At 40.6% G+C, this 22528-nt stretch overlaps 1 protein-coding gene across 3 annotated transcripts in view; it reads left to right on the top strand.

The window, feature by feature from the left end:
• CTBP1 (C-terminal binding protein 1) overlaps positions 1-22528 on the top strand; it is a 761506-nt gene that overhangs the window by 233218 nt on the left and 505760 nt on the right. The gene's annotated exons all lie outside the window — the stretch shown is intronic.

Genomic DNA, 22528 nt, shown 5'->3' on the forward strand with positions numbered 1-22528 from the left:
CTAGAAAAGGCTATAAAAGCATTGCCTAGATTTTTATCAATCCACTGTAAGACAGTCTGTTTAGAAATGGAGAAAATACAGCCTTGGATTTTGTGTCCTATAAAGATTGTGGCTATAGTTCTTCATGCATTTCTATAGCAAGTAAAATAACTCTAGGATAACATCATAGGACCTGTAGAAATAGTTTAAATGCCTACATCTCCGTGCATAGGTCCATTCAAAGAAAATAAGAATAATAACTGAAGGACACCACAGAGAAAATGATTGTTTTTTTTTATAAAAGTATTGCTGAACTTCTCAAGTTTGCAGAAGACCACCTGGATGTTCTACAATGCGTCTGGGACAATGTTCTATGGATGGAGGAGACAGTGTTCGTACTTTTTAGCAGCAATGTAAAACAACAAAGCTTCATCCCAGTTGTAAAGCATAGTGGAAAAAGCATCATGGTTTGAGGCGGATTTGATCTCTTGAGGCCTAGATGAAACAATGAATTGTATTAATAAATTTACATACTGCATGTCGGGGTGATGGTGCATCACTATAAGCTAGGAAAGGTCCTAGACTATTGGCTGTGAAGATTCTTATGTATCCAAGCACAGGCCTAGCTCAGCCTTTCGCAAACTTTTTGACATGGAGGAACCCCTGATATTGCTTTTTAGCTCCAGAGAATCCCTGCTAATAAAGATTATATTTACAGCTCCCAGTACATTAGTGTGATTGTCAGTTGGAAGAAAACTCAAAAGATCAATGATGTTAGTGGTTACTTATCTGAGGGGCAGAAATCACTTATTGCTCAAGGAACCCCCAGCAACCTCTGGAGGAACCCTAGGGTTCCTTGGACTCCTACTTTAGCTGGTAGTCCATTCAACTGGACTTGCTCTGTAATGTTGAAGACGGTTTAAAGCTTATCCAAGCCTTGAAGGATTAACACTGATTAAGCCTTCCCAATACCCAGGATGGGTTTATGTAACTAGAACAAGGTGGCTCCACAACTTTCACATATTTCATCCTGTTATTGGACAGTCAACATCTACCAAAAATCAGAGAGAAGGGAATTGGGAAATGCTGGGGAATCCACGTACCGTGTCTGAAAGTGGAGGTGCCACCAGAATATCTGAAAGGGTGCTACCTAGTTAATTATCAAAAATTAAAAGAGAGGAAGAAAAAAGGTTGCACACCTAAAAGGCTAACCTCAAAGGAATTTTATTATGCACCAATAATAGTTATAAGCCATCGGAGACATGACAATCCTGAATGACAGTGGACCCTACCCCCCCAGAAATATCAAGAGGGGACCCTCAAGAATGAACCGAGAATAGAATTGATCCACTAGGACTATCCTAGTGGAACCCTCCAACACCCAACCCCTGACACAACCCGCCCCACCAGCCCTATCAACCCCCCAATACCTCCACAAGGACCCACAAGAAACCCCTCCCCTAGATGGAGGACCCTCCCATCCAGCCACCCCCCTCGCAAAGGAGAGAGAGGAGCTGAGGGAGATAAGACCAGCCCACTGACACCACCAACCCCCCAACACCCACTGGATGGAATATGAGCCTGCTACACACACCGGGGGGCTCCTAGATGTGCCAACCATACAGATAATAGGGCAGCACAGTGGCTAAATGGTAAGCACTGGCAGTACTAGGGTTGTTGGTTGAAATCCCAGCCAGGGCACCACCTGCCTGGAGTTTGCATGTTCTCCCTGTGCCTGTGTGGGTTTACTCCGGGTACTCCGGTTTCCTCCCACACTCCAAAGATATGCTGGTAGGTGAATTGGATCCTGTCTAAATTGGCCCTAATATGTGTATGAATGTAAGTTAGGGACCTTAGATTGTACACTCCTTGAGGGTTAGGGACTGATGTGAATGTAAAATATATGTGTAAAGCACTGCGTAAATTGACGGTGCCATATAAGTACCTGAAATAAATAAATAATAAATAATAGACACAGCTAAACAATAGACATAAATGCATAGACAAATAGCATTAGTATAAATGGCAATAAACAGAGGTCAGTATGGCCATGGCTGCTGGCCAGAGTGGATAACAAGGTATAAAGTCACTGTACAGGTCAAAAGCCTAAAAGTCCATTCATACATGGTATAAATGACCTCTTGTGTGTCCAGAGCCAGATGAATGAAGCTAATAGCCAAACAAGGTATGACAGCCATGGAGTGAGGATGGTCAGCTGGTGACTGGGAGTCCAGTACTATATTACACGGTAGCCAGCCTGTGTGATAGAACATACTGAAGGAGTAAATCAGCAACTTGACTGTGTATGACCAGTCCAGCCTGTGATCTGCACAGCTGATAGGACTATGGTAGCATCACAAATCGTTAGTACTCACAGTCCAATGGGACCCCTGGGTCCTGTAATGATAAAGGCTGAAATATCGGTGGAACCTCCAAGTCCAGCAAAGAATCTACTTGCACTCACGTGGATGGCTGCCAGTCCTCAAGTTCAAGCCTAGCAAATGGCCCAAGGATGGATGTATGGCTGTAAAAGATCCAGGTATGCACCACAGCGTGTGGAGATACCATGTGGATGTCAGGGAGAAGGAGGGCGTCCTGCCCACTTCCGGGACCTCTTCAGAGCTATTGGTTGTACAGGCTGTCAGTCGGTACTTATATATCACCAAGAGTATCCGTCCCTGCTCTCCTTAAAGGGATCTTAACCTTATAGTGGTAGTCTGTCATCCATTTAACCTCAAGCGGATAGGAACATAAAGGGAACACAGACCAATAATTGGGAAAAAATAATATATCATGGCAATACCTTAATCAAGAAAAAATATACATATAGAAAATAAGACACGCAGACCAATAGGTTGTGTATCACACCAGTGCCGTCCGCACCAGGTGAAGCCCACGGCAGCAAACAAAAATGCATCTAAAGTAAGGGTTGCTGCAGTAAATGGCAACCCTATATGAGCCAACTCATTAAAAGACAATTAAAAAGGTATGGGGGCTCTTGGCCTAAATAATTATCCAGTAACACCTGGCATTCCCAGGTGGTTTCCCATCTAGATACTAACCAGGCTCAACCCTGCTTAGCTTCTAATGAGATCAGATGCATTCAGCATGATATGGCCATTAATGAAACATAGATTGACAGTCTATAGGTCACAAAGTCAAAACAGCTTAGGCAACTATCCTTATCACTGTCTATAAAACATATAGGCGGATCAAAGGAAACATTGCAGGGACAGATCACTATTAAGTCCTTTAGAGATTATAGACTCCAACATGGCTTCCTTTTGAATGAGTATCTTATCAAGATGCATTTGAATCCCTGAGTAGATCTGCCATGTTCATCTCTGAAGTGTATGTCCACTGGTGATTTATCATCAGCAGTGGAAATACTAATAAGTTGTTCACCCATCTGTTTTCTAAATTCCCTGCGCGTGTTACCAATATAAAGTTTGCCACAAGGGCATATAATCTGATATACCACAAAACTAGAGGAGCAGTTGACAAATTAATGTATTTGATATTTCTGGGTTTTATTTGAATCTTCAAAGGTTTTTGTTTTGACCACATATTTGCAGATGCTGCAATGTACACATGGATACATACCCACTATGGGCTTAGTAAAAGGTAAGCTAGTATTCGTTTTTTTTGTTTGGGAATGTATTCACTGTGGACTAAGTTATCACCAATAGTTGGGGCTCTCCTGGCTATTAGATTAGGTATAGGACCTAAAATTTTCTTTAGCCTATCATCCAACAATAATATATGCCAATGTCTCTCCAGTAGAGATCGTAACCGCTCCCAATGCGTTCCATATGTGGTAACAATACCAATTTTTTTCTACATCTTTCTGTATGGATTTTGAGCATGCACCTTACTTATTCAGAATATCTTCCCTACTTCGATGCCATGCCTTATGTTTACCATCCATAATCACAGAGTTGGGGTACCCTCTAGCTTTGAATCTCTTGCGGAGATGGATGGATTCCTCATGAAATTCCCTAGGACTCAAGCAATTCCTCCTTATCTTAAGGAACTGCCCCATGGGAATCCCTCTAATTAAGTGCCAGGGGTGATGACTGGTGGCATGAAAGGTATTGTCCGCTGTAGGCTTTCTAATGGTTTTTGTAGTCAAAGTAGATTTGCTAATTAGCAAGTCCAGAAACTCAATCTGGTACGGGTCTACTTTGTATGTAAGGAAGATATTTTTATCTTTCCTATTAAGTTCAAGAATAAAGTTCTCAAACTGTTCCACAGTACCCTTCCGTACCACTAATACGTCATCAATGTACCGAACCCATAACTGTACATGTAGGTCAAAGGCTGCTTTAGTATAGACATCCTCTCTCTCCCACCACCCTAAATGTAGACATGCGTACGATGGTGCACATGCGGCTCCTATTGCGACTCCTCTAATTTGACGGAAGTACCTCTTATCAAAAGTAAAGAAGTTGTTAGTAAGTATCAATTCGAGTAATTCAACAAGGAACTCATTATGCGGACCAGCTAATGGATGGCAAATATCAAGCCATTGGGCAACCGCATGTATCCCAGTCACATGGGGGATGGATGAATAGAGGAATTCGATGTCCACCCCAACTAGTATACAGTCCTCAGGAATAGATAAATCAGAAAGTCTACATAGAATATCAGTCGAGTCAAGGACAAAGGAAGGGAGCTCCTTAATAAGATGTTTAATTTGCTGATCAACATATTTACCTAATCGTTCCAAGGGGCTACCTACCCCAGAAACGATCGGTCTTCCCAGCGGTTTATTGATGTTTTTATATACTTTAGGGGTAACATAGATTGTAGGGATATTATATTCCTCCACATGGAGGTATTGATATTCTTTTTTGGTGAGCAGTCCCACCTCATATGATCTGTCAATACGATAATTGATTTCACCAACAAGCCTCGGGAAAGGGTTACTACTAAATTTTTCATAACAGGCTGTGTCAAGTAATTGTCTGTAGTTTTCATCCACGTAATCTTTTTTCTGCCACAGGACTACATCACCCCCTTTATCACTTGGTTTAACAACACATCCAGGTAATTTTCCTAATTCCCTCAGGGCTAGTCATTCCCCCAATGTCAGATTATCTATAATCGGTTCAATTGATTCCCAATCCATTGCTCATATCTTAGCAGTCACTGATTCAAGAAACAATTGAAAATATCTGTTTATACAAAAACTGGGGAATAAGGTAGATTTATTGGCTCGACCTGAGGGAGGTGGGGGGTCAAGGAGGTCAGAGTCAATCCAGGTATTCCCCTCAAGGAAATGAATCAGTTCCTGCTCATTTAGGCCATAAGCCCCTCCAAGGGGCTGTTGGGTTTTCACAGAGTCCGACTTCTTCCCAAAGAACATCAATTTAAAGTTCACACATCTTAAACATAGGCATATGTCTTTGTAAATCTCAAATTTATTGCCCTTATGGCAAGCTAAAAAAACCAATGCCTTTACTGAGCAAGGCTATATGATCAGATCCCAGGGGGAAATCAGTGAAATTAATGACGTTTATTTTTCTGGTTCCTGGTGTTTCTATTGTTGTCCTGGGAAATACAAGTTTGCATTTTGGATTGACTCTGATCCTTCCCTGCTGTAGTTCTGCCTTTTTCTATATCTTTTTCGCTTTCTCTTCTTATACCTTCCTGTTCCTCTCTGATCCCTCCATCCTGGGGTGTCCCTAAATAAGAGACCGATTTATTGGTGTTTTTTGCTGAACCAGAGCAATCCCTATCTTCACTATGTTTACCAAATCTATTCCTGGATCTACTTCTACCTCTTCACCCATGTAAATCAAAGATCTGGCCGCTCTCAAAGTCATCGAAATCCCTTTGAAGCTTTTTCTGTTTCCCATCTTTTTGTTCTTTTTGGAACTCTTCAACCTCTTTCCATAGTCTATCATTGAATTTATTAAATTCCTCAAGACCCTGATATTCATCAACTAATTTAATACTGTTCTGCAACTGCTCCTTCAGTTCTGCTAATTGTATTTTTTCTTCCTCTATAAGTTGGACTAAAAATAGTCCATGTTTAACCGCTTCCTCTTTCCATCTATTGATAAAGCGGTCATTATATGATTAAGTGATCCGCCGGGATAACTCTTTCATGTAGTCCACGTGGGATCAGCTTTGATTCCACATATACTTCGAGATGATATTCCACTTCCTTTTGAGATGTTTAAGGGTTAAATTACTATGCTTCCGAAATAATTGTTTAAATTAATTTTGCCTTACTGATGTACTTTGTTCATCCCTGCAGAATACAGCTCTAATTTCATTGTCAACTGTATCATCAATACGAAAAGCCATGAGTGACACCTGGGGCGGACGGAGCTGGCCAAACAGCACATAAAATAATATAAATAGGTATCACCTATAAATATTCCACACCTGTAACAGGTATCCACAAGTACAGGATGTTCCCTCTTATAATCTACTTCCCATCAACTCAAGGAGTCAGGGGCAGGAATCCCCTCCCACCTCTCGCGCTGAATCCCCTCCCACCTCTCGCGCTGACCGTAGAGTGGCAGGGAAGGAGTATAAGGGGGAAGGTATGTGAATACCGAGGTGGGGAAGTAAAGGGGGGAAGAGGAGAGGGAGACAAGGAGACAGGGCAAGGGAAGGCGCTGAAGGAGGGAGGGAGGAGGGGGGGAACCACCCCCAGATGACCTACTTCCCTCAAAGTGACCAGTGGCACAATGAGGGGCCCAGTCTCAATAAACAACGCCCATTTACAGTGTCTGAAAGTGGAGGTGCCACCAGAATATCTGGAGAGGTGCTACCTAATCAATTATCAAAAACAAAAAGAGAAGAAGAAAAAAGGCTGCACACCTAACAGGCTAACCTCAAAGGAATTTTATTATGTACCAAAAACAGTTATAAGCCATCAGAGACATGACAATCCTGCATGACAGAGGACCCTACCCCCCAGAGATATCAAGAGGGGACCCTCAAGAATGGACCGAGGATAGAATTGGTCCACTGGGACTATCCTAACCCAACCCTCCAACACCCAACCCCTGACACAACCCGCCTTACCAGCCCTATCAACCCCCAATACCCCCACAAGGACCCGCAAGAAACCCCTCCCCTAGATGGAGGACCCTCCCATCCAGCCACCCCCCTCGCAAAGGAGAGAGAGGAGCTGAGGGAGATAAGACCAGCCCACTGACACCCCCAACACCCACTAGATGGAATATGAGCCTGCTGCACACACCGGGGGCTCCTAGATGTGCCAACCATACAGATAATAGACACAGCAAAAAGACAGACGTATATGCATAAATATATAGCATTAGTATATATGGCAATAAACAGAGGCCAGTATGGCCATGGCCGCTGTCCAGAGAGAATAACAAGGTATAAAGTCACTGTACAGGGCAAAAGTGGTATAAATGACCTCTTGTGTGACCAGAGCCAGATGAATGAAGGCAATTATGAAGGTGAGGCAATGAAAAGTAATTCATGCAAAAGCTGTGAAATGGTGGATGACACTGGTGCAGCCTGCTGAAATCGATCAGCTAATAGCCAAACAAAGTATGACAGCCATGGAGTGAGGATGGTCAGCTGGTGACTGGGAGTCCAATACTTTAGTACACGGTAGCCAGCCTGTGTGATAGGACATACTGAAGGAGTAAATCAGCGACATGACCGTGTATGACCAGTCCAGCCTGTGATCTGCACAGCTGATAGGACTAAAGTAGCATCACAAATTGCTAGTACTCACAGTCCGATGGGACCCCTGGGACCTGTAATAATAAAGACTGAAATATCGGTGGGACCTCCAAGTCCAGCAAAGAATCTGCCTGCACTCACGTGGATGGCTGCCAGTCCTCAAGTTCAAGCCTAGCAAACAGCCCAAGGATGGATGTATGGCAGTAGAAGATCCAGGTATGCACCACAGCATGTGGAGGTAGCATGTGGATGTCAGGGGGAAGGGGTGGTACATGTCACACTGACGCATTTTTTCCCACCCACTTCTGGGACTTCTTCAGAGCTGTCAGTTGTACAGGCTGTCAGTCGGTACTTATATATCACCAAGAGTATCCGTCCTTCTCCTTAAAGCTCTCCTTAAAGAGATCTTAACCTTATAGTGACAGTCTGTCATCCATTTAACCTCAAGTGGATACGAACATAAAGGGAACACAGACCAATAATTGGAAAATCCTCTGTCCATTCTTGAGGGTCCCCTCTTGATATCTCTGGGGGGGGTAGGGTCTTCTGTTATGCAGGATTGACATGTCTCAGATGGTTTATAACTGTTATTGGTGCATAATAAAATTCCTTTGAGGTTAGCCTTTTAGGTGTGCAGGATTTTCTTCCTCTCTTTTTGTTTTTCAGTCAACATCTACACCACTTTTTCTTAACTAGGTTTCAGTGGAATTCTAGGGTTCCTCCTGAAGTTCCGTAAGCAATGAGCAATAGTGGATTGCTGTTCCACCTACAATGACCACCAATACAAGGGGCAATTTTCCACTAAGCACCACTTCTACACTGACCACTAATTTTGGAGGACACCACTACTTTTACCATCTGCCTTTCTCCATTGCAGTTATTTTTCATTGAAAGACTATTACTGAAAATCATTTTTTAGGTAGTTGATGACAAAATTATCTACCCTGGGTGTCAAATATGCTAGGTATGCCTCATTACTTTTCTTTTTAAATCTTTTATTTACATTTTTTATCAATTTATTGATCATACTAACAAATCATAAGCTGTATATGTATTCCTTTTACCAAGTGTTGTGTGAGAACTCAAAAATGATTTTAAAGTAGAACTATAGGGAAAACTTTTTTATTTCATTTTGGATAGAGTAAGGGAGAGTTATAACCTCTGTCAGTTTTTGTTTGCCATCTGTGTCCAATTGGGAAGATTTATCTTCACTTTTGCTACCATATCCAAAACAGGAAGTGGGAGGAAACCCTTACAAATTAAGGGGATCTCTTCGCTCCAGTAGTTCACCAGAACTAGTGATTCCATTGAAAGATTTCCCCGCACATTACTTATCTGGGTACAGCCCAAAATTTTAGATTTTCTTTTACTTTCACTTTCAATGATAATGGTAAAAAAAGGACAAATAGAGAGGGTGAAATGGGGGCACAGAAGCAATAAAAACCAGATAGGTGTTCTAATCCATATCTACTTGACAAAAAAAGTTTTCCCTCTAGTTATACTTTAAGGTAGGGGTCTCCAAAGTTTCTGAATAAAGGACCAGTTTACTGTCCTTCAGACCTTCAGACTGTAGTCAGTGGGAGTAGAAAATCCCTTGGCATCAATTAGAGTAAAGAATGCCCCATCATTGATGTCATTGGGAGGAATAATGCCCCATCATTGGTGTCAGTGGGAGGAACAGTCCCCCATCATTGGTGTCAGTAGGAGGAATAGTGCCCCATCATTGTTGTCAGTGGGAAGATTAGTGCCCCATTGTTGGTGTCAGTGGTAGGAATAGTGCCCCATTGCTGGGTTCAGTGGTAGGAATAGTGTCCAATTGTTGGTATCAGTGACAGCATGACATTTTTCTGACACCAAAAGAATTAGGTGACAGGGGAGGGACCTCCAGCACACAGTTTATGATTGACAGCCTCAGCTCTGTTCCTGTGTGCTGTATGGTGGTAGTGGGGGTCCTTCCCTCTGATCAGCTTTCAGAGTTCTCCAGTGTGTAATTTGAGCTCTCCGCCCCCTGTTTTCTCAAAGCTCAGACAAGCTGTATAAATTGTGGACTTTGATCAGATGTAGAACAGAGATAACTGCAGATAGACAGGTACAACTTATGTAGGAAGATTTGTTTCATCTCTGGGTAGGCCAGCCACTTCACTGGGTATATGTAGGGGTTTATAACCACTTTATTGATGACAGCTCCATAATACAGTTTATAAAGCGAGTATAAAGAATATCTGGACCTAACAGCTGTACTTTCCACTCTAGTATTTAGTTACTGTATATAAAAATTGGAATTCGGTATTATTCACAGATAGTGATTTTTTAGTGTAAACATAATGCCAGGTTGTCTTTTATACTTACACCAAGCGATGACTTAAAAAAATGAAAAAAAAAAATGTTAGATGTGCTTTGAGGTTTGAAATTGAGCTGAAACATTTCACAAGATTGGAATACTTCCAAAGAATTGTATAGCATTAGAAAGCATAATTCCTCAATATAAATTACACTGCTTTACCAGGCTCAATTACAGGGGCTACTAGAGCAATAAAAATAGCACCACTAAAAGAAAAAAAAATCAATGCTTAGATGAAGCAGCGTGAAATCTAGAACTGATTTTTCCGTTTAAAATTGCGTGATTAAAATAAATCATTTTTCTTCCCACTAGGAAATATATTTAAGAGGACACATTTAATGCTCAAGCCCAAATAGTCTTAGTCAATAATAAATTGCAAAGTGTTGGTGATAACCTTCCACCAGAGAAATAAAAAGGCTGCTTATTGCCTTCTGAAAATGTTTGTTGCCTGGCTATTATGATGATCCTCTGCTCTGATTTCTGAATTACTCTACTGCAACAGGAGTTGTGGATTCAGTAAGTAGTGAAGTGAGACAAAGCCACGTAGCATTTTGAGAAGAAATTAAGCAATGACAGCTTATAGCTGCACTCCAGGTAGATATAATGGACACATGATTAATAATATAATATTAAATATATATATTTTTTAAAGCAAGCAGTGGTAGTGCAGGACGTTGACCTGGTATCAGCCACTTGCTGTCCCTGTGCAACAGAGCTTAGACTGGGAGAGGGAGAAGCAGGCCAATGAGTTAAATGGGCTGCTGATAGAAGGAGAGAGCAGAGTGAGCGACAGAGATAAGCTCATCAGGCTGCTATGTCGTCTGTCGCTGTTAAGTCACAGACTGGATGAGGGGAAACCCTGTGTTACATAAGTGCAGCAAAGAAAAATCAGCTCTTCTGCTCTTTTAGACAGGGCTGTGCTGTGTGCTATAGCCATGTATATCTCAGGAATAGATAGACAGAAATACATATCATTTTGCAGATAAAACAGCTCCCATACATGTATTTGATGCATGGAGTTAATCTTTTGCCCTTCTCGCTTAAAGCAGTGGTCTCCAAACTGTGGCCCAGGGGCCAGATGTAGCCCTTTGCTTGCTTTCTTCTGGCCCTTGGGGCACTATTTCATCCACTGACAACAGCAATGAGGCATAATCTCCCTCCCCTCCTCCCCCACACTGACACAAATGAAGGGGCACAATTTCACCCATTGACACCAATGATGAGTCACTGTTCCTCCAAATGACATCAACGATGGGGCACAATTCCTCCTAATGACACCCAATGATGGGGCCCAATGACACAAATGATGAAGCACAATTGCTCCCAATGACACCAATGTTGGAACACTTTTTTTTCAACTGATATTGGGACCTTTTCTGCTCCCAATGGCCACAGACCGGCCCTCCTAAAGTCTGAAGGACAGTAAACTGGCCCTTTGTTTAGAACGTCTGGAGACCCCTGCTTTAAAGCAGTCACCAAAGATCCATTATCTCCTGCGCTCAAAGACTCAGATCAAACAGGCGTTAGTGACAAGCAGCGTGTTGTGTGTTCATCCGCTGGTGATCAGAGGTTGTGCAGCTCTATCATGAAGCTGGGGAAGCTTAATAAAACTGTAGAGGAAGATGAAAGAGAGCGCACAAACCTTGCGCATTACCTCAATAAATAGTGACTAATTTTATTAATAAGGAAATATACTCACAAAGTGATGGTATAACAGGCATAAGTAATCATAATCCAAACAGGGTTACAGGTAAATCGAAAACTGGGGGGGGTGAAGACTAACGCGTTTCGAAGGGTGCTCCCTTCTTCATCAGAGCTGATAAAAAAACAAATGCATATACAAATACGTATAGTAATAATAATAATGTCAAAAATCTCATACAGAAAAGGTGAAAACATGTATAAAATGTATAATATATTATTATTATTACTATATGTATTACCATGAGTATTTTCATGTGTATTGCTATGCTCATCTAACAGTATCACCACCTGTTATACCATCATGATTCATGTAAATAGTTTGAGGGGAATTTGTATTTGTATATGCATTTGTTTTTTTATCAGCTCTGATGAAGAAGGGAGCACCCTTCGAAACGCGTTAGCCTTCATCCCCCCTTTTCGATTTACCTGTAGCACTAACGCGTTTCGAAGGGTGCTCCCTTCTTCATCAGAGGTGGTGATACTGTTAGATGAGCATAGCAATACACATGAAAATACTCATGGTAATACATATAGTAATAATAATAATATATTATACATTTTATACATGTTTTCTATATATACACCTTTTCTGTATGAGATTTTTGACATTATTATTATTATTATTACTATACATATTTGTATATGCATTTGTTTTTTTATCAGCTCTGATGAAGAAGGGAGCACCCTTCGAAACCCGTTAGCCTTCATCCCCCCCTTTTCGATTTACCTGTAACACTGTTTGGATTATGCTTGCTTATGCCTGTTATACCATCACTTTGTGAGTATATTTCCTTATTAATAAAATTAGTCACTATTTATTGAGGTAATGTGCAAGGTTTGTTCGCTCTTTCTTTCATCGACCCCTGCTTTAAAGCCTAAGTTGAGGAAAAAGTTTTTTTTTAAATCAGCACAAAGGAAGTTACTTACTGAAGTGTCCCTTGTGTTGGTGCCAGATGTATTAGTGTAATTCTGATATTCTGTGCCCCCTCCCATTTTCCACAGCCGTGATCTTCTGCTGCTGCGGGGGTTAATAACTGTGCTGGGCCTATAAGAGGCTCTCATCAAGAGTACAGACTATGCCCACCCTTTCCTCCTTCTCCTCCTCCATTCATAGAAGCCATATTATAGCTTCTGTCAATGAAAAGCCTTCTATGAATGGAAGACGGTGGATGAAGGAAATGTCTGCCTCCTCCATTCATAGATCACTTTTCATTCATTCAATTAGGAACTTCAAATTGTTCATTTAAGAATAGATCAGCTCAGGTTTTTCAGCTGGCTGCAGATTCAGATTTAGAATACTTTGTTAAACCCAAAGGGGAATTATTACTGAAGGGAAATTATTAAACTAGTGTTTTTGCATTCCCAGCACCAAACAGGCAACATAAAAAACATAGGCAAAAAGAAAAGAAAAAAACCCGCAAAGAATTAAATAAAATACTTGCCTCTTAAGCACATACTACACAATTCAAGTCCCCCTCTAAGGCTTGGTGTTGATGGGCTTTGATGGGCAAATGCAGCTTGCTTTTGCCATCAATTTGAGATGATTCTAAGACCATTCTGAATTTATTGCTGGTGCATTTGACCTGCAGAGCACCTGCATTTCACCTGCAGTAGACCTGCTTCAAGCCACTTTTGCACTTTTAAGGATAGAGAAGCAGTGCTGAAGTGAACAAATGCCCATTGGCATTGGTCCTAACAATGAAATGGACCTTGTGTTCAGCTACAAAAAAATAGCTTTTTACATACAAGGCTGCCACCACACAGTCTCTCCCTGCACACTGACACAGCCTTTCTTCCCTAAGGATTGAGAGACTGACAAAGCAATTACATTTACTATAAACAATAACCACAGTAGTATTTATTATACAACCCCAATTCCAAAAAAGCTGCTCTGTAAAATCTACATGCAATGATTTGCAAATCTCATAAACCCATCTTTTATTCACAATAGAAAATAGAAATCAGAAACATATCAAATGTTTAATTTGAGAAAATGTACCATTTTAGGGAAAAAAAATAATGCAATTTTTAAATAAAAAAAAGTTGAGAGAAAGCCATGTTTACCACAGTGTACCATCCCCTCTTCTTTTAACAACACTGTGGGAATTGAGGAGACCAGTTGCAGGAGTTTTGGGAGAGGAATGTTGTCCCATTCTTGCCTAATATATAATTCTGACTGCTCATCAGTCCTGGTTCTTCTTTGTCATATTTTTCATTTCAAGATGCTCCAAATATTTTCCATTGGTGAAAGGTATGGACTGCAGGCAGGCCACGTAAGCACCCAAACTCTTCCACTACAAACCAATGCTGTTGTCATAGATATAATGTGTGGTTTAGCATTGTCCTGTTGAAATATGCAAGGCCTTCCTTGAAAAAAGATGTTGTCTGGAGTGTAGCTTATGCTGCTGTAAAACCTTGGATATATCTTTCAGCATTGATGGTGCCTTTCCAGATGTGCAAGCTGCCCATTCCATATGCACTAATGTAACCCCATATCATCAGAGATGTAGATATAAAACAAAAAAATAACTATAAGTAAATTAAAAAGTCCAATAATGTCCAGCAGAAAGAAAAAGTCTCTAATATAAAAATTCAAAAATCAGTATGGGAGTCCACCATCACCAACACCTCAGAAAATACTGCCTCTTATCAGACTGAAATGACCCCACAATTAAGTACGGGTCAAAAAAGCGCAATGCAAATACCAAATTTGGATGCTGAACCCAGACACTTTTGGCTCTGGAGGGATAAGTTGATTCCCAGGTGTTGAATATAGGAATAACGCCTGTTGGATCCCTTTCAAAAGATTCCCATATCAAGGCATTAACTCCCAACTGATACTCCAGGTGATTTTGCCAGATGTAGACCTATAAAAATGATTTGTCCTCAGAGAGGACAATATCATCCAAAAAGCAAGAGAATCCTCATAGTGCAGTATAATTAAAAGGATTTATTGCCTTACAATGTAGTATTAAACGTACATCAAGAGAAATTTAAAACAGCATGTCATCATATAACCAAATGGTATGTTTCTAACCAACAAGATGGCCGCCACGTTCTGGTGCGTGTTGACTTCATGCGCTCTGGTTCCTACCAACACGTTTCATCATCTGTGACGTCTTTAGGGGCGTGTCGGATCAGAGATGTTGGCTTTTGAACTGAGCACTGACAACAAGATGAAAGGCCCCTCGAATTTATTTATTTATTTTTTTTGTTATTTAAATATTTATTAGTATTTTTCACATGAATAACAATAAACAATTTCATCTCAATCATCATAAATATACGATTTTTTCTTATTGTTTCAATAACCCCCCTCTTAAAACCTTGACCCCATCCCCCCCCCCCCCCCACTCTGCATTTCCTTGACTTGTATCCAAAGCAAGCATAACCTACCCAATTTTTCTCTATAACATTCTACTCTTCACTTTCTCATACTTATTACGAAATTTTCCCATTTTTCCCATTTCGCGAGATATATCTCCAACTTATCTTCCTGTAGATAATATGTCTTCTCCATCTCCCTAGTCCAGTTTACTCTCTCTATCCACTCCTCCTCTTTCGGTATTTCTTTTTTCTTCCAATATTTGGGGATCAGGCTTTTTGCTGCGTTCAGATAGTACCCTAAACCTAATTTCTTATACTTACTAACTGATATCTCTGAACTGTGTAGCAGGCACAACCCAGGGTCTAACCCGATGTTCAATTCAATGATGTTCTCTATTAAATATATTATTTTTTTCCAGAATATTTGAATCTTTGGACATTCCCACCAAATATGAAAAACTGTGCCCACTTCCCCACACTCTCGCCAACACCACTGTGATTTCTCCACACTTATCTTACCCTCCACGCTCGGAACAATGTGCCATCTTGTCAAACATTTGTAATTTAATTCTACATCCCTCAAACTTACATTTTCGTGAACTAATCTATTTATTTTCTTCTGTTTTCCTTCATCTAATACCACCCCCATATCTCTTTCCCAATTTACAATGTGCAATGGTTTAGTGTTTGTGTCTAAATCTGGGAGAATTCTATATACTTTAGCTATTCCATGTTTCCCATCACCCCGTGAGTCCAACAACCTTTCAATCAAATTCCAATCCTTTTTCGTTCTCAGGGGTTTTGGGAGGTTTCCCCAAAAACATTTTAATTGATAATAACGCCACTCATCTAATCTAGTGAATACATTTCCCTTTTCCTTTTCCAACTCTTTAAAGGTCTTCAGTTTCCCATCCCCCATTATATCTCTGAGTTGGACATCCTCCTTTATAAACCATCTACCTGTTATCTCTTCTCTACCTGGTGGAAAAAATTCTGTGTTTCTTAGTGGCATACGTATAGAATTAAATTCCCATTTCATATATTTGTGTATTTTATCCCATTCCCTTAATACATTTACAGTGTACAAACTTAAATCCTCCTTCAATCCTCTATATTGTGTCGGTAGCCATATTATTCTATTCAAATTGGTTCCACTAAGTGTATTCTCTATTTTTACCCAACTTTTCTCCTCTAAATTAAACGTCCAATCAAAAATTCTCCCTAATAATACTGCTTTGTAATATCTCTTTATATCCGGAACTCCCAAACCACCCTTCTCTTTATCTCTACTTAGTATTTCATGGGACACCCTTGGTTTTTTCTTCCTCCAGATATATCCCGTTATCATTCTTTTTATTACAATAAAAAAAGCTTCCGGGAGTTTAATTGGTATCATTTGGAATCTGTATAAAATTTTTGGTACAATTATCATTTTTACCAAGTTTATACGACCTAACCACGATGGGATTCCTCTTTCTAATGCTTTTAATTCCCCCTTTACTTCATTTAATAAAGAAATATAGTTTAGCTTATACAAGTTTTTATACGACGCGCTAAGCTTTACTCCCAAATATTTTATATCTCTTTCTTTCCAAATAAAGGGAAATTCTTCTTGTATTTTTTCTTGTTCACTCTTTGGGATGTTTATGTTTAAAATCTCAGTTTTTGTTGGGTTGATTTTTAAGTTTGATAGTTCTCCATATTCCTTCAGCAGTTTCATTAGATTTGGGAGTGTTGTCCTGGGATTCCCCACATAAAACAGCAGATCATCAGCGAAAGCTGCCAGTTTATGTTCTACACTTCCTATCTGGATTCCCTTTATGTCTCAGTTTTTCCTTATTGTTGATAAAAGGGGCTCTAGTGACAAAACGTATAATAAGGGGGACAAAGGGCATTCCTGCCTTGTTCCATTTGACATCCCGATGGGCTCTGTTTTTTCCACATTTACTATTACCACTGCAGAGGGTTTACTGTACTAAGGTGTCCATCATGAAGCCCCAGTCTACTCTATCAAAGGCCTTTTCTGCGTCAATAGAAAGGGCCACCATCGGTACCTCCCCTTTTTTACTTCTCTGTATCAGCATCAGGGATCTCAGCCCATTGTCCCTGCCCTCTCTACCTGGGACAAAGCCCACCTGATCTCCATGTATCCATTCAGGCATAAACTCCTTCAACCTATTCGCTAGGACCTTTGCATATATCTTAGTGTCTAAATTCAACAGTGAGATGGGCCTATAACTCGAACATTGCGAGGCGTCTTTCCCTTCTTTATGTAACAGTACCACATGAGCCTGTAAAGATTCTCCTCTCATATCCATCTCTCCTCCCAGGGCGTTCATATATTTTTCCAATTTGGGGTTTAATATTTCACTGAATTTTTTATAGTACCCTGCTGTATAACCATCTGGTCCTGGACTCTTCCCCATCTTCATACTTTTTACTACTACCTTTATCTCTTCTTGTGTAATCTCTGCTTCAAGGGAATTTAGTTGGTCCTCTTTTATTTTCGGTAATCCCGCATTTTTTAGATAAATCTTCCTTTTTTCCCTTTTTCCCTTTTCCATATTATTTACTTCATCGTATGGGGTGATGTTATACGATTTCCTGTAATACTCCACAAACATCTTTGCGATCTCTTTATTTGAGTGGACCAATTCTCCCTTGGGGCTTTTCATTTTATCTATATAATTCCTATTTTTTTTTTCCTTAAGGTTCTCATCAGATATTTTCCCGGCCTATCTCCCCATTTATAGTTTTCACTTAGCACTTTATTATACACTCTCCTTCTCTCCTCTTCCATCAGAGTTTCCAGTTCCTCTTTCTTTTTTATTATCTCCTGCTTGATTTATTTTATCAATCTGTTTTTGTGTATCTGTTCTAGCTCCGATATATCTTTTAAGAACCCACTAATTTTTTTCTCTTCTTTCTCTTTTCTTTCTTGCCCCAATTGCAATCAAAATTCCTCTTATATATGACTTGTGAGCCTCCCATACTGTTGCCTTAGACACATCCTCAGTCTCATTCTCTCTAAAGAATCTCTCAATTTCCTTTCCAATCCTCTGTGCAATATCCTTGTCCTTGAGAAGTGCTTCATTCAGCCTCCAACCTACCCCTTCTGTTCTCCTCTTTCCCCATCCCATCCTCAATACAACAGGGGCATGATCCGAGAGAGTCATTACTCCTATATCTGCTTTAACCATTGAGTCTATGAAGTGATGTTCTATCAATACATAGTCCAACCTTGAGTACATCTGATGTGCATTTGAGAAGAATGTGTAGTCTCTATCTTTCATATGCAAGATTCTCCATGCATCTACCAATTGGCATTCATGGATCACCTTTTTTAATAGTCTCAAAGATCTACTCCCCTCTCGCTGCACATTAGAAGTTGTATCATTTTGTGGATCCATACAAAAATTAAAATCTCCCGCCACTATTATACACCCCTCTTTAAAATCCATCAACTTTTTTAACACACCCTTCAAGTACTCCTCTGGTTTTTTATTTGGACAGTATATATTAGCTACTCTGCACTCCACCTGTTGTATTTTACCCTTCAAGAACAAATATCTCCCCTCTGGGTCCACTTTCCTGTCTTTCAGTTCAAATCTTATATTTTTTCTGAACCCTATTGCCACCCCTTTAGCTCTCTTAATCGGGGAATCTGCATAATACCATGTTGGGTAATCTCTAGACTTCAATTTCACCTTAGACTCTATCTCAAAATGTGTCTCCTGCAAAAAAACCACCGAAACTGCTTGATGATGTAATTCTTTACCTAACCTAAATCTCTTCCCAGGACAATTTAACCCCTTTACATTATAAGTGATGATTTGTAAATCTTCCATCCTTTTTATACCCTTCTTTTTTCCCTTTTAACTAGAGATCTCACAACTATCCTCCTTCTCTTTACCCTTGCTTTTAATACCTCTCTCTATCCTGCAGAGTATTACCCTTATCATCCATTTCCCTCCCACCCTCACCTCTCCCCAACCCCCACCCTCCCCAACCCTCCCCCCCTGCCAGCTCCTCCCCCCTCCCTTCCCCCCCCCCCCCAGGCCTTTTATGCCTTTGGATCATATTCCACTTTTGATCCCTCTAAATGGGTTCAGCTCTGCCCATGACCGCTTACCTCCCCCCCTCCTCCCCAATGTCCCCTTATCTATTGATTCTCTATTTCTCTTTTTAACCAACTGCCACTCTCCTGATCCACAAATGTCCCGCTCTCCCTCCTCCACTTCCCAACCAGGTATCACTTGTCTCTGCAGTCCAAATTTATTACAAAATTCTTCCATATCCTCCGGGAATCTTAAGATAGCTGTAGTTCCATCCCTCCACCCAATTAAACTTAAGTCACGGCCCCATCTGTATTTCACACTTCGTTTTTTCATCTCTTCTAGTAGGGGTTTCAGTGATCTCTTCCTTCTCAGGGTCTCTGCTGTCAAATCTGCATAAATTTGGATATTTTTCCCTCCATATGTAATATTTGTTCTTCCTTTAATCTTTTTCCATATCTCTTCTCTGTCTCCATAGTTATGGAATTTAACAATTATATCCCTTGGTTTTTCTATTTCTTTTCCTTGTTGATACTTCCCAATCCTATATACTTCATCCAGTTTAAACATCTCCTCATCCGATTTATCCATTATGAAGTTCAAGATTTTACCAGATAGCTCTTTTAGATCTTCCCCCTGTGTTAGTTCCGGAACTCCTCTTACTCTAATATTATTTCTCCTTTCTCTATTTTCTTGTTCTTCCATCCTATAGAGCAATCTGTTATGTTCTTTTCTATCTTCAATTATCCATTTCTCCAATTTTGGGATGATCTGAGCTTGGGCTTGTACCTTCTCCTCCATTTCCTCCACCCTAGTTAACAATTGTCCCAGATCTTCCCGGATCATCCCCATCTCTTGCTTTATTGAATTTTCCAAACCTTTAAACATCTCCGTCATTTCTTTTTTATTAGGTAATTGCATATCTCTTTCCAACTCTCTCGGTTCAATACCTTCCATTTGATTATTGTATACTGGGCCCAGGGAAAGTCTCGGACTATTATCCATACTTATTTCCAAATCACTTTTGTCATTTATTCCCTGAGTTTTTTCTGGGGTAACATTTCCCTGTGACACATACTTCTTAATCGTGCCGGTTTGGATGTTCTTAGGCCCGCTCCCTTTGGTATTTTTACCTTTCATCTTCAGTTTTTCCTGGCCCTCACCAGGGGGCCACTTTTTCCTTATTTCCACTTAGCTGCTATATATATATATATATATATATATATATATATATATATATAGTGTCTTATTACACACACAAGGAAATCCAGTGCACAAATCCCATATATATGAGAAGAAAGGAAAAGAGAAAAAAAAAAAAAAAAAAAATCCAGCAAATATATCCAGTGTATATGGAGAGTTATGTAAAAGAAGATCAAAGAGACCTGCAGGGAGGTCCCATTAATCACTCACCCTCCTCGTTGGGATTAGCTGGCCTCTCCTATCTTCTCTTGGTGGGATTCTTGTGAGAGTCTCTTTAAACCTTGTCTTCCTTTCCGTATTCTCCTGGATTAAAAATGGTACTATGGTTGGAGATGAAATGGAGGTGTTGGTATGGAGGTATTGATATAAGAGCAATCAGAGTAATATGAAAGCAATATGAGGATGGAAATATAGGTATGGAGGTAATATGGAGGCAATATAGCGATGCTGGTATAGGTATGAAGATATTATGAAGGCAATGTGGATACGTTGTTAAGGTATGGAGGAAGTATGCCGACTCTATGGAGACGATGGTGTGGGTCTGGATATAGTTATGGAGCCAGTGTGTGGTATATATTCTAAATCTGTAAACGGAATGCCGGCTTTTTCCCCTTCCTTCATTCACCCGACTGACATGAACGCCGGGACGCCGGCATTTTCCCCCACTCCCAGAGCTCCTCCGCGTTAGCCCACGTGTCTGCTCAGCTGTGCCGCCATCTCCTAGGCAACCCTGCTCTTCGTCCGGGGCTGTCGCAGTATTCACCCGGGGATCAGGAGCTCAGACGTCTCCCCACGAACTCGCTGCCACGCTGTCTCCGAGACCCCTCTCCGGCTCCGCAACACCTCGCCCACTCTCCGACACTGCCAGGCACGGTATACGGGACCTCTCAGGGTAGAAGGGACATCTCAGGGAGGATACACGGGGGGAGGCTGCGAGGAGTGTTTAAACTACACTCTCCCGTGCCGCCATGCTCAGGCTCCACCCCCACTCGGCCCCTCGAATTTAAATTGGTCTTCCTTTAAATTTTTCTTCTTTGCAACAGACCAATTTAAATGAGCTTTGGCCCAGAGAAGATGGCAGCGTTTGTGGATCATGTTCAGATATGGCTTCTTCTTTGCATGATAGAGCTTTAGTTTGCATTTTTGGATGGCATGGTGAACTGTTCACAGACAGTGATTTTTGGAAGTATTCCTGAGCCCATGCAGTGATGTCCATAACAGAATCCTGCTTTTTTTAATGCAGTGCCGTCTGAGGGCCCGAAATCACAGGCATTCAATATTATGTTTTGGCCTTGTCCCTTGTGCACAGAAGTTTCTCCAGGTTCTCAGAATCTTTTGAAGATGTTATGTACTGTAGATGATGATATACAGTATTTAAAGTCTTTGCAATTTTACATTGAGGAACATTATTCTGAAGTTGTTCAACAATTTTTAGACACAGCTGTTCACAGATTGATGAATCTCTACCCATCTTTACTTCTGATACACTCTGACTCTCTAAGATGCTCTTTTTATACTGACCTGTTGCCAATTAACCTAATTAGTTGCAAACTGTTCTTCCAGCTCTTCTTTGTTAGTACCACTTACTTTGCCAGCTTTTTGTTGCCCTCTCCCAACTTTTTTTGGGATGTCTTGCTGCCATCAGTTTCAAAATTACCTTATTTTTTCCTAAAAACATTTAATATGTTTCCTCTTTTTTATTGTGAATAAAATATGGGTTTACGAGATTTGCAAATCATTGCATTAGTTTTTATGTAGATTTTACACAGCATCCCAGATTTTGTGGAATTGGGCTTGTGCCTAATTAAGGACAGGAAACCAAGTTGTGAACATCACACCTTTTCACAGCTGGGCTGGCTTTCCCTGGAGTTTCATGACACATATGAGAGTAGTTTGGGAGAAAAATAAACCCCTTCTACTTTCATTCCATTGTTTCTCTTACACAGCTTAAGGAATGTAAAAGAGCCCAGAAAGGTTTGTATTGTTTCTATGTGGTTTGGTTCTTTTTTCAAGTTAGATGCACAAAGAGGTTTGGTTCAGGAACCCTCTGAGAATGCTTTGTTTCTGGTTCTCTCTCACACTCTCTTAAATGAACACAGGTGAGATTGTCTGTAGTGGATGTAGCGTCCCCCAGTGGCAGTTGATAAACCAGGTTCTGTACCAGGGGGCCTACTGTAGATCATGAGCACTAGGAGTCTGAGTTACTTTCTCCTCCAGCTGGGGAGATGATGCCAAGATG

The sequence above is a fragment of the Staurois parvus genome, unplaced genomic scaffold (assembly GCF_062004578.1).
Source record: "Staurois parvus isolate SC_StPar_1 unplaced genomic scaffold, SC_StPar_1.0 ptg000581l, whole genome shotgun sequence".
NCBI classification, from domain to species: Eukaryota; Metazoa; Chordata; class Amphibia; order Anura; family Ranidae; genus Staurois; species Staurois parvus.